Source organism: Rhipicephalus sanguineus, chromosome 3 (assembly GCF_013339695.2).
Source record: "Rhipicephalus sanguineus isolate Rsan-2018 chromosome 3, BIME_Rsan_1.4, whole genome shotgun sequence".
In the NCBI taxonomy this organism is placed as follows: domain Eukaryota; kingdom Metazoa; phylum Arthropoda; class Arachnida; order Ixodida; family Ixodidae; genus Rhipicephalus; species Rhipicephalus sanguineus.
In genome coordinates this window covers 104,145,200-104,158,141 of record NC_051178.1, presented here as the reverse complement: position 1 = coordinate 104,158,141, position 12,942 = coordinate 104,145,200, and the positions used below count along the sequence as shown (strand labels likewise).

At 46.1% G+C, this 12,942-nt stretch overlaps 1 long non-coding RNA gene across 1 annotated transcript in view; it reads right to left on the bottom strand.

Annotated features, from left to right (window-relative positions):
• Window positions 1–226: 226 nt before the first annotated feature.
• LOC119386885 (uncharacterized) overlaps window positions 227–12,942 on the bottom strand; it is a 28,165-nt gene continuing 15,449 nt past the window's right edge. Inside the window, exons 2-3 of the long non-coding RNA XR_007415372.1 lie at window positions 3,290–3,338; window positions 227–362 (exon numbers count right to left, since the gene is read on the bottom strand). This is a non-coding gene — a long non-coding RNA (uncharacterized LOC119386885). The remainder of the gene's footprint in view (window positions 363–3,289; window positions 3,339–12,942) is intronic.

Here is a 12,942-nt window from a genome sequence, read left to right as displayed (position 1 = left end):
AGATAACTTGTTTTCTCAGCAGGACATCGTCTGCAGATGCGATCTTCACCCAAAGCGAAGCTCGGAAGAAGATGTAAAGGTCACAAGAGCAAAACTGGCGCGTTGACACATCAACACAAAAAAGCAATTGCCTTTGGAAAGCAATCTCCCCTTAACTCTGACAATCTGGCAGCATGAAAAACTGCCATATGCAAAGTGTGTTGTTCGATCTAACGTTTTCTTACCGGGTGTTGTTGTGATCGGCTTCGAAAAGTGCCAGCTTAGTGCAGTCGTAGAGTGCTCTCAGCTTGGCAAACAACCTTCTCGGTGTGAGGACTATGCGTCCTTGTGTAACACCATGGCAGGAAGCAAATACAAGCCAGCTGCATTCACAAGGTTAAGGGAAAAAAATGTTCAAGGTTCAGTATGACTTAAAGTGCCTTATTTTGTATATCAGCCGAAAAACATTCATAAAGCGACAGTCGCTTTATTGAACGCGAGCATTCGCATCCTCGAGTGGCAAACTCGGGTTCACTGGTCGTTTTATGCTGACCACAAAAGAAAGGCGCGCTACGAATCTCTGGAATCGGGGTTTGACTCCGAAATAAAGCAAACCTACAAACATACAAGAAGCAACAAACACAGCATACACGACGAAGTTCAGTTCACATCGCCAACACAATACGACATAATAACTGCTTTAGGCGCGAAAAACACACACACCACTTGAGAAGTCGACGGGACAGGACCATCGTATTCTCTTGTGACGTGTGTGTTTTTCGCGCCTAGAGCATTTATAACATGAACCGATACCAACTCACCCAACAAGAAGTTCTGTTACAAAAAAAACAATGCTGACATATTTTACGCAACGAATCATACCTTCTTCGATTTTTGTAAAAAAAAAAATCCAACCTGAAACATAAGTGCGTACAAGCACAATCGTGCAAGATGGTAACCGTGTTCGCGATATCGTCGAATGAAGTCGTCATCCTAGGGCAAAATAAGAAAAAAAAATATAAAAGACTGCGACGCCAGGGTTGTCGCAAGGCGGGGGGACATTTATGCATTTCTTAACAAGGCCTGACGTTAACGTCGGACTAGCATGTCCACGAGCTCATTTTGTATGCTACGTCGCCAGCCCCCAGAGAGCGTTAGAAATGGCCATCTGTAGGCAGAACAGGGAAGAAGCCGTTGAACGTGACACTTTTAAATTACAGTGTTTACCGCTCCAGACGCACTTGAATGTGTAAAGACGACGGTGTACAGAGGCGATAATGGCTGTATAGACGAAGCGAGAATTGGCCTGCCGCTGGCTCGTGGAGGAATTTCGGAATAGAGACGCTTCTCGAACGTGCCATACCGGCTGTAGTGTAATTTTCAGGAGATGCCGCGTTCAATAACCCTCTGGCCATCTCCACGTCCACTCGTCATGCATTATAAATGCTTATGAAAAAGCTGATGGGACTGACTTGCGTTATGTCGTCCTCTAATACCGTAGATGCGCCTCACTATATACGCAACGCAACGTGAGAGATGTAGGCGTCGTAGAAAGACAAACAAACGACGGAACAGGAAATCACACATTTTCTTTCCACGTTAAGATAGGTTACAAATCGCAATATTGGCTAGGTGAACGGCATTTTAGGGGCGAAGCTCCTTAAGGCGGCACCCGTTCGTCCCTCGTAGTCGTCGTCGTAGTAGCAGTAGTAGTAGTAGTCGTAGTCCGTAACAAGTCTTACGCTTTGACCTCCAAGGTGGTGCCGGTGGGAGATTTTTCCTGTGCGTTGTTGAACAATAAAAAATTCGCAGCGTGCGCGTTAACTAAAAGCCGAATTCTGTCTCTCATTCCCCATTAGCAGCCATTGGCATGTTCCAGTAGGAAACGTTAGTAGAAGTAGAAGTGTAAGTGTTAGCTAAAAGCCGACTTCTTCTGTCTCTCATTCCCATTAGCAGCCATTGTTTACCTCCAAGGTAGTGCCTGGTGAGATTTCTCCTGTGCATGATTAAACAATAAAAATTTTGTTCAAAACGCCGTTGATTTATGAAATAAACCAACGAAAGACGCCAGATGTTTTGTAAAAGCAGAACGAAAGAACGCCAGATGTTTCTAAAGCAAAACGAAAAAGACGCCAGCTGCTTAACGAAAGACGCAAGGTGTTTTCTAAAGCAATGGTTTTCTAAACGATGAAAATTCACAGCGTACATGTAAAATTAAAGTGAGCTGCGAGTCGTCATAACTCATCGAACCTTTAGTATAAACGCGCCCGATCTCACGTCGGTTGGGCAGAATTCACGGAAGATTCACGGTTTACCGATGAACCTCCGCAGCTTCGCCCACTCATCATCATTCACTCCGTGGATATGCTGTGATTTTTTTCCTCTCAGATTACATTGTCATATTAATTGTCATGCTAAACTGTAAAGCTTGGAGGTTTCGGGCGTGCGAACATTTATGACGCGTATACATTGTTGGTGCGTGGGTAGTTATGTAGCAGTAACAAGATTAGAAATGATGATGTCCATTGAACTTTGTACTTTTTTGTGGTTATTGACAACTTCCTGATGTAAATTATTATGTCAGAGAAGATGAGTAGCCGGATACACACTTAGGCACCAACCCGTCCTTCAATACGACTATGTTCAATACATTTATTGAAAAAAATTGTCTGCCTTCGTGCCGAGTTTAAGGTGCCTGCCATCACATGCGCTGATTAATATTAATCTTTTTGATAAACAAGTAGGAAAAGATGGCGAGAAATGAACGGTTATTAAAATATTTAATGTTTAGATGGGAGAATACCTCATTGACAATTTAAACTTTAACTTGGGTTGTGGAGCGTTTGTGAATTGGGAAGTAAAAGCACACTCGACAACGCCAGCTCATTCGTTTGGAAGGAGCTTTGTATAAGTTTTTGTCTTTGTCGAAACGACGCGTTACCTACTGCTATCGATCCGCATCAACTAGCCAGGTCAATGTGTCCGTTAAATATAAAAAATATTACAGTCCTTAGTGACGTATGGTGCCTTGTGAAGGTGTATACATAATCAAACTTGTTTGAATTCCAGAAGAATAGCGATTAACTACTGGCTACATGGACGTCATTTGATTTACATAACGCTGGTTTTCCAAGTATGCATTTATTTACACATTTCTCACAAATTAGTGCACCGATGTACATACGTGCTGTGAAGAGCAAAGCAGAAAATTTAACTTGTGAATAAAGCTTACTGCTCGTACACCTGGATACAGTGACATAAGTTATTCATGAGGAAAGATAAAACAAATAATATTATATGTAAACCTTACCATGGTGAGGCACGTGCTATTCAGCGTAGTCATCATTTGGTCTACAGCTCTGCAAGATGAAAATTCAGACAGATATCATAACTAGGAGTGACAATTCAGCCCTTTGTATGCAGGCAAACTTTCGCCCGGTAATATGACCGGGGCTATTCGATGCTATGAGCACATGGTCACAGCACTTGCTCACCAAAGCACTTTCCGTAAACTAAATGCTCACAGCACCAACCGAAGTTTGTATTCCACAGCTATCTGTGAATTACTTTTGTTTTGGATCCTTATTTTTGCTTCTTCTGCTACCTGCGGTAGCTCTGATATTTTTCTTGCGAGGGGGGTTTTTAAGTGAATCATTCTGCTTGAATGCGAACACTTCGAGCTTGCAAGTTGACTGTCCTCTTACTTCAAGTAAGTCTGACATTTCTTTCACAGCCGTGTTGGCATGAAGTATGCATTCAAGAGGAAGCCTTCAAGTTTTCAGATAGATAGAGTATTGTGTTTCCCTGTACGCCTCAGTCGTAACTGGTTAAATCCAGCTGCCGTAGTTAAATGGCTATGGTTTTTTAGTAGCAGGTTTATTTTCCGGCTGCGTAGTCTGCATTTTAGCAAGGGAGGAAGAAAAAAAAAGAACTTCGCATAACCGCGCTTTAGGCTGGCGTGAAAGAGCCACAGGTGGTCAAAACATTCCGGAGCCACAGATTACGCGTCTCACATAAGGTCACTTTGATTTGGGAGCTTAATCCTCTTCATATACTTATGTCCGAGTAATAAAACCACGAAAATTTGAATCATTATTTATGTTGATACATGTGGCCCGGCGCACCTCTGGTTCGTCAAGGGAAATGCTTGCAAAAAAGTTAGAATTGCGATGTGGATCTATGAGAAATGTCTAAAAAGCCCAAGCAAAGGGATAATATGATATAAAGACTTCATGAAGAGCATGAAACGTCAAACCCTGTGACCTCTTCCAATGTCACGCGTCATTTCCCATTATGAGCACTGGGGAACTCATTTCACAATTTAAGTTATGTTAAAGAAATAGCGTTTTCAACCCTCCAGACTTGGTCACCATGGATTACTTAGCAGAGCGTTTTGTTTCACGGGGCCCCTTGATCATCTTTAATCCATCAGATGGCTTCTTTAAAGATGCAGACGCGTTGAACTCTTGGTAGTCCTTGTAGATTATGTAAAATTATTCAGTCTGAGTCGCAACTCGTCGCACAGGAATACATTTCGGATAACTTTTCCACAACGTTATTTTTTTGCCGACTATACAGTGTACAATGGTGTATTGGACAGTGACGCGATATCAAAGCGGATTTCCAAATCTATCGGCTGTGATGTTGACATAATATGAACGCGTAGTTATATGGTTATATCTAGCTAGCGCTGATAGCGGTACAGTAATATTCCTATCAATACACAAATGAAAGCTGGCAAAATGAACAAATCGTTCCTTTCAGTTATACAATCAACTATGTAATCACACTGATTACTCTTCACCCTATCAGTGAAGACTGCGAGTACTGTTTGAAATACTCCTAGTATCAAAACTTTTGCTAATGTTTCACAACATCAAATGTTATTTACATCCTAAAGTAGATTTATTTTCGCATAAAACAACATGGTGATTGAGCAGTATTGTACGTCATGCTTTCTTTTCTTATTTTTTTTTCAGGGGGTTGGACTATACGAATGCAAACAGTACGGCGGTATCGAAGGACTTCTTACTTGATCAGAAACAACGAAGCACCGACGATTCCTTAGCGATGTGGGCGCCGAAGAAATGTGTAGGAAGACTGCTCGTCGACTTACCCGCACGCGCACTCACCGGCTCAATACCATCGGCCGACGCCACACATCCACTCGACACTCACTACTTGCCATCATAATGACAAAACAAATCCTGCGATTCGTCGCGCTCTCAAATGTCCGACTGTCGTCATCGTGTCGCATTTAAGCAGTCCGAGCGTCGAGTTGGTCGTTAGGGTGCTGTCAGCGAGGACGAGGTGTTAACTATTGCCTCATAAATCAAAAAAGCAATCCAGCTGATTTTCTGATTTCCCCCGCGGCGAGCCTTTGCGACACCCACCACACGTATGCGTGAAGCATCGTTGTGTCACAGCAATGCTGGCATTGCGTATACCTGCTGCGCCGGGAATTTGGAGATTGGCGAAGAAGGCTTTGGGGGCTAAGCCCCGCGTGCCCACGTAGGGGAATGCCTTCCGACCATTCGGCGCACGCTGAGAACCGCCGCGATAAAGACGTGACCGCGAATGTGAACAGCTCTTGCTCCCTTGTGGGAGAGCAGGAGGAGGAGGGAGAGGGAGGGGAGACGTCATGTGCCGAAGGCACGCGACGCTGTATGTTGCAGTGTACGGTTTGTACTGGCACGCTTACCGTGCTGAGAACAGGTTTGCCGATTGAAATCCCCAGTGTTCATGTACAGCTGACAGAAGTGAGTTTTTTCGTTGTTTCCTTTGTGTCATCGGTGTTTATACGGATCTCATAACAGCGCCTTGACCATGTCTATAGGCGGACTCGAGAAGACCAGCAAGAAGCGTTGCACTTCGTAATGCTGCATGACGTAATTGAAGCCAAATACTGTTAGGATTAAATTTTAACTGAAACCTGATGGTGACTGAGATTGTTGCGGCACGGCTCAGTGTTACTGAACGACACTGATTACTGCACCTATTCTGTGGTGCTGGCATTGAGAAACATCGTCTTGTTGTGTTCAAATTGGCCGCTTATTAAAAAAAAAATTGCGCGAACAACGCAATGCCCAATTTTATAATGTGATATCATCAAAGGTTATCTGAATGCAAAAAGCTCTGCTTTAATTAACTTGTTATGCATGTCGTTGCTCGGTATTTTCATACTTATGCATTGCCTAAGTCATTTCCCTCTCATTCTATAGGTTGACCATACAATATTTTGGTCACTACAGCTGCGCTTTTAAATAATGGTTACAAGAGAACTCTGCCCCTGTAGAAAAGGAAAAAAAAAACCTAGGCTATTCTTTCTACAATGAAGGGGAAGTCCTCGAGAGTGCTATCAATATAACCCGAGTCAACGTCTGCTCTATTCTCTATGCATTTTACAATAATTTCGATATCACCATACTTGCAATATTGCACTAATATTTTCCTTGCCCCCAAACAATCGCTCATTTTCTCTACTATTTGTCCGCAAATTGATGACTGCCCAGTATTTGCATGTGTGCCAAAAAAGAGAGATAGAAACATAGCAGGCACTGGTATATTTCATCTCATATACAGGCAGTTGCCGCAACGAAACCCGCAAAAGTATATAGCATTAGTATGGAAGGTTATACTGACGGCTATGACCATTCTCAGGCCTCTCTCAGACTTAAAACTTAAGTCTCACCGAACGCTCGCTATGAAGTAGCTGTTAATGTACTAATAAGTTGTAAATCCAATATGCTAGGAAGTTTAATCTCATTGTTTTGCCATTTGTACACGAATGTGTATGCGGTGCCCCAAAGATGAGCAAGAAGAATGTCACACGAGCGCTTCTGAAGCACACATTGTTTCTTTGCGACGTCACATCAGGCGGAACCAGCCATTACTGAAGTTGATCGAAACGCATTACATGTCAATCACGTGTAATGTTTATACCGGAGATCACGGATATATCGCGCATTCGATGAGTATAGATGCGCACGTTTGAGTAGCACGGGCAAATACCTTCAGGTTTTCCTATCTAACTTAGTAATACTTGCTGCTGGGCTTGCTGGTAGATGCTTACCGAAATACAAAAAGACGCGTAGCCACCATAGGACTCGAGAGAGAACAGAATGGGGCGTCACTAGCAGCGACTGCCCCGTATTATAAAGAGGAGAACAGAAGGCAGGGTCCACTACAGAAGAACTATAACTCAGTACTACTTTTTTCTGGGCTGGTTGGTGCATGCTTACTGAAATAGCCGTTGCTGCTAGAGACCTCCTTTTCTCTTCTGTTTCGAGTCCTTCTGTGGTGGTTACGCGCCTTTTTGCATTTTAGTATCCCACAGACCAGCTCTCACCACATAATAGAGATTTCCACCTCTTGAAGACTATATCAGAAGAGGAGATACAATCTCTATGCTTTTATTCTTGACGTCTTACACGTACGGAACACAAGAAAAGCGACGAAACAGGGAAAGACGCAGAGATACGCAGTTTGCTATTAGCGCTGCGTGTCACTTCGCTTTCATTTTGCCTTTGTGTTTTGTGCGTCACGTATATCAGGTCAAAATGTGCGAACTCGCAGATAGGTCACATTGGAAAGCATTAAGTGCAGAAGGATGCGCAGGGAACGTACCACGTCAGCTTCAAGTCTGCAGATGGCGATGTCTTGTTCATCATCACCAAATATTACTTACAAGAAGCACATGCTTATTAGAATCGGCATAGTTATGGGTGACCTTAAAATTTAGCAAGATGATAACTACAAGCAGTGTTGAGTAGTCTAGAAGGAAGCTTCGTGAGAAGGGTCAGTTGACGAAAATACGGTGTGTGGTACTAAAAACCCTCTCAAGCGTGGCAGTTTGTCTTTGTGGCGTTTGCGCCACTAAAAAAAATAAAAATAAAAGCAAAGCTGCGTCCGCGGGACTGACCACACCTGACGGCTTTCATCTTCGAGTTGTCATAGGCGAAGGCACAGATGGCTATGCGTGCTTTCTTTATAAGTGTATCACATCGGAGGACTAAGATCATCAAATATAGTAACGAGGCAGGAACAGTTTCACTGATTTATCAAGTCACAGCGTACAAAAACAATTTCAACATTAATTAAACTTCGGTAATTAACAACACAAAAATGACTTTACTAACATGATGGGTAAGAACATTGGGCATGTGAGAAAAGAAAATGGGACTTTAAAAAGTGATGTATACGTGCAACAGTGGCGCACATGGAGCACTTCATGGAAAATAGTGCGTCGGGTTGGACAACATTTAGCAGGAGTGTGTTTTTTTGTATGACATGATAAACACCAACTCGCTAAAAGACGGTGCTCTGGTGAGCGAATGAATAGTCGTTCGCGACGTAGAGGGAGTGTTTGTGTTTAATAAAACTTAAAAAAGCTTTTTGTTGGCAAAATAATTTGCAAAAGCTTTTGCTCCTTTCATGTGCTTAAGAGTCAGAAAGATCTCTGTAAAAAGTGTAAACTGTGTGAGGAAGAAGATCGGCAAGCATGAAGGCCCATCGCCATCGGCTGGCACAGACCGACAATTCGCTCTCTGGCTACGCCCTGCTGCTACGATCGTCGCTCTCGTAGAATCCTCAATAAACCCCCCGTAACAAGTGGTGGAGGTGCTGGGTAAGCAAATCTGGAACTACGCAACGGGAAACTCAAGCCCGCCTCTACAATGACAGAAGGTGGACCAATGCAGCAGCAACAACCCGGTGCCACGGTGACTACCGTGCTCTGCCCTGGCCCGTTCCCTCAACGCGACCCACCAATCTTCAGCGGTGCAGAAGAGCAAGATGTGGAAGACTGGCTCGCTGAATACGAACGAGTGAGCGTGATAAACCGCTGGGACGACACAGGAAAGCTCAACTACCTGTCATTTTACTTGAGCGGTGTCGCCAGCGTGTGGCATCGAGACCACCAACGTGACCTCCCGACATGGGCTGCCTTCAAAACTCACGTGACGGAGGTATTCGGGCGCCCCGCCGTTCGCAAGCTTCGAGCTGAGCAACGTTTGCGTGCTCGTGCGCAGCAGAGCGGTGAGAATTTCACAAGCTACATAGAAGACGTTCTCGACCTATGTAACCGCGTTGATGGAGCAATGACCGATGCCGAGAAGATTAGGCATATCTTGAAAGGAATCGAAGACGATGCCTTTCAGATGCTGCTGGCGAGGAACCCATCAACAGTGTCTGACCTAGTCAGCCTTTGCCAAAGCTTCGATGAACTGCGCAAACAACGTGCAGCCACCCGCCAATCTCTACCACCCGCGACTTCAATGTCCGGCTTGGCTGTTGCTCCCGATCACACGTCCCTGCTGCAACAGATTAAGGATTTCGTTCGAGAAGAAGTCGCTCGTCAGCTTTCGCTGATGCCGCTTATTCACGGCCAGTCGAGTTCTCCATTGGCGCCAGCTCTCCAGAACATCATCAGGGATCAGGTAGCCGATCAAGTTCCACCTTCTCTCCTTCAGGCTCCAACTGCTGCTCCTCTGACGTACGCTGAAGTCGCTTCGAGGCCTGTGCTACAAAGTTACGGCCCACGTCGCCCACATATGCGCCCGCCAGTATCTCCACCCGCCCGACCAGCAGTACAGTACGCACGAGCTGAAAATCCTTGGCGCACAGAAGACAACCGTCCTATCTGTTTTCATTGTGGTCTTCCTGGGCATGTGGCACGTTACTGTCGCTTTCGTGTACCGAACGTCTCGAACAATATGCGTCCACCATGGGTCACGTATGCGCCACGTCAGCCCCGCCGTAGTTATTCGGACGACCACGAATCTGCTCCTGTCGCTGAGGCACCATTCTCCTCCCGCCGTTCGCCTTCTCCTCACCGCCGTTCCCTTTCACCCATGCAACGACGGCGGAGCCCTCTGCGCCAGGAAAACTAACTAGCGCAGTTGAGGAGGCAAGAACTGCGGTGCCAGCGAAATGTCTAAGGCCTCAAATTTCCCCGAAGAACGTCATTGATGTCGCCATAGAAGGAATACGGACGCTAGCCCTCGTCGACACTGGCGCTGCTCTTTCAGCAATTGATGCCCGCATTTGCCGCCGAATCGGAAAAGTGACGACACCACTTTCTGGACTATCTCTTCGTACCGCCAACGCACAGCACGTCGAGCCGTCCGGCGCCTGCACAGCCCGTGTCGTCATTCAGAATGTCGTCTATGTCATCGAATTCATCGTGTTGCCATCATGTTCTCACGACGTAATATTAGGCTGGGATTTTCTCTCTACGCATCATGCGATCATCAATTGCGCCCGCGCCGAAATCGAGTTGTTTCCGTTTTCATCAGATATTATCAATGACCACGCAGACTCTTGTTGTAAAATGGCAGTTTCCGAAGACACCGTTATACCGGCCTAGTCTACTGCTCTTGTCAGCATCTCTTGTACTTCTATCAACGACGGCACCTTGTTTTTCGCACCCTCTGACCTTCTACTTCGCCGCCGATCACTACCACTGCCGTTTGCCGTCCTTCAGTTCAATTCTGGCACCTCTGTGATGTACGTGTCAAACCCAACGGCCGCACCAGTCACCCTGCGCCGCCGTGAAAGCCTAGGGAGAGCCGAACCACTGCCATCTTCTTCAATTTTCGACATCATGGAAGACTCCGCTGACCTGGCCGCCCTTGAGGACCTCACCTCCTCAGTCACTGCCGCGGTCTTTCACACCAACTAATGCAAGCGACCTTACGACGACGCAGCGCGACCAGCTTCTTCGCTTGCTCGAAGGCTTCTCATCCTCGTTTGACTCCCACGCAACGTCGCTTGGCCGCACGACGGCTGTGTCGCACACCATCGATACTGGAAGCCTTGCGCCCATTCGACAGCGTCCTTACAGAGTATCGGTGAGCGAAAGGCGCGTTATCGATGAGCAGGTGAAAGACATGCTGCAACGTGGTGTCATTCAACCCTCCAACAGTCCCTGGGCCTCTCCAGTCGTCCTGGTTCGGAAAAAAGACGGTACCATACGATTTTGCGTCGATTATCGACGGCTTAACAAGATTACCCGAAAGGATGTGTATCCGTTACCCCGTATTGATGACGCCCTGGACTGTTTGCAGGGTGCGGAGTTTTTTTCTTCCTTGGATCTCCGCTCTGGCTACTGGCAAGTGCCAATGGCTGACGCTGACTGTTCGAAAACGGCGTTCGTAACACCAGACGGATTGTACGAATTCACTGTAATGCCGTTCGGTCTCTGCAACGCGCCCGCGACCTTTGAACGCATGATGGACGGCATCCTGCGCGGCCTGAAGTGGCGCACTTGTCTATGCTATCTTGATGACATTGTCGTCTTTTCCCCAGATTTTTCGACTCATCTGCACCGTTTACATCAAGTTTTGACCTGTCTCCAGAATGCTGGCCTGCAGCTTAACTTGAAAAAGCGCCAGTTTGCGGCTCGAAAACTGACTATATTAGGCCACGTTGTCTCCAAAGAAGGCATTCTCCCCGATCCTGCTAAACTCCGAGCCGTATCCGATTTCCCAAAGCCCACTACCCTGAAAGCACTACGCAGCTTTATTGGCTTATGCTCATATTTTCGACGCTTCGTTCGCAATTTCGCTAATGTCATCGCACCCCTGAATGCACTTCTCCACGGCGACAATGAACTGTCTACCTGGTCGGAAGCCTGTGATCACGCGTTTACGACTCTTCGCCGCCTGCTTACGTCTCCGCCAATCTTGCGCCACTTCGATTCCAGCGCACGGACAGAAATTCACACTGATGCCAGTGGTGTTGGCCTTGGTGCTGTGCTCGCACAACGTAAGGACGCCAACACCGAATACGTGGTCGCCTATGCCAGTCGTGCGCTCACGAAACCTGAGACCAATTACTCCGTCACAGAAAAAGAGTGCTTGGCTATCATATGGGCTCTTCAGAAATTTCGCCCCTATCTTTACGGTCGTCCTTTTGACGTCGTAACGGACCACCACGCTCTTTGCTGGTTGTCGAACCTGAAGGACCGGTCAGGCCGCCTCGCTCGTTGGGCTCTCCGAATCCAGGACTACGACATCCGCGTCGTAGTGATTGTGATTGTGATTGCGGGTGATTGTGAGGAAGAAGATCGGCAAGCATGAAGGCCCATCGCCATCGGCTGGCACAGACCGACAATTGGCTCTCTGGCTACGCCCTGCGCGCTGCTGCTACGATCGTCGCTCTCGTAGAATCCTCAATAAACCCCCCGTAACAACTGCAAATGAGTATCTGTTTTGATCATAAGGCCAATAGTGAACGTATGTACAAGTTATAAAAGAGCTGCTTTTGTGTCCTCTGTAGAGAAAAGTTGTGGACAATGACTGCGAGGTACACCTCCGAGGATATCAATTAGTATGCGACCATCATCATCATCATCATCATCATCATCATTTACTAACCCTTATGCATCCCTGTTGTGGTATTACATGCGGGGGAATCATAAATGACAGAAAATAAGAAACGGCCATGTGTTGTAGAGCACGAAAAACCACGGTTATTTCATGCATGCTCAGAAACGTCTCATAATTTGCTGCAAGTTATTCAGCTGGTACTCACCAAAGACAGAGGGAACCATAAACGCAAAGTTTTATCATGACTTCAGATAATTACAGAATAAAACTGCGCAATTCTTCCCCTTAGATTATGTCTAAACTACCTATAAGTTATAGGTCACGTACGTTGTTATAGACAGTGCCAAAGCATCATTCTAGCGTCGGCACCCACGCACTCTTTCTTCCGTTATGTCTGGACGGATTGTGCGGCAGTTATAACCAAAGTGCGTGAACCTATAAGCTACAGCCAGGCAATCGCATTTGTCAAACGTACAGAAATAATAGTCAAGTAATGTGACTCCCACTGGTGCGACTCGACGCTGCGTGCAGCTGTTCTCTATAGCTGGAACCGTGAGTCACAGCTGCGGTTACACAAAGAGGTTTCTATTCTACCACTCGCAACACGGATGTTACGGTTTTACAAGTATTTCTT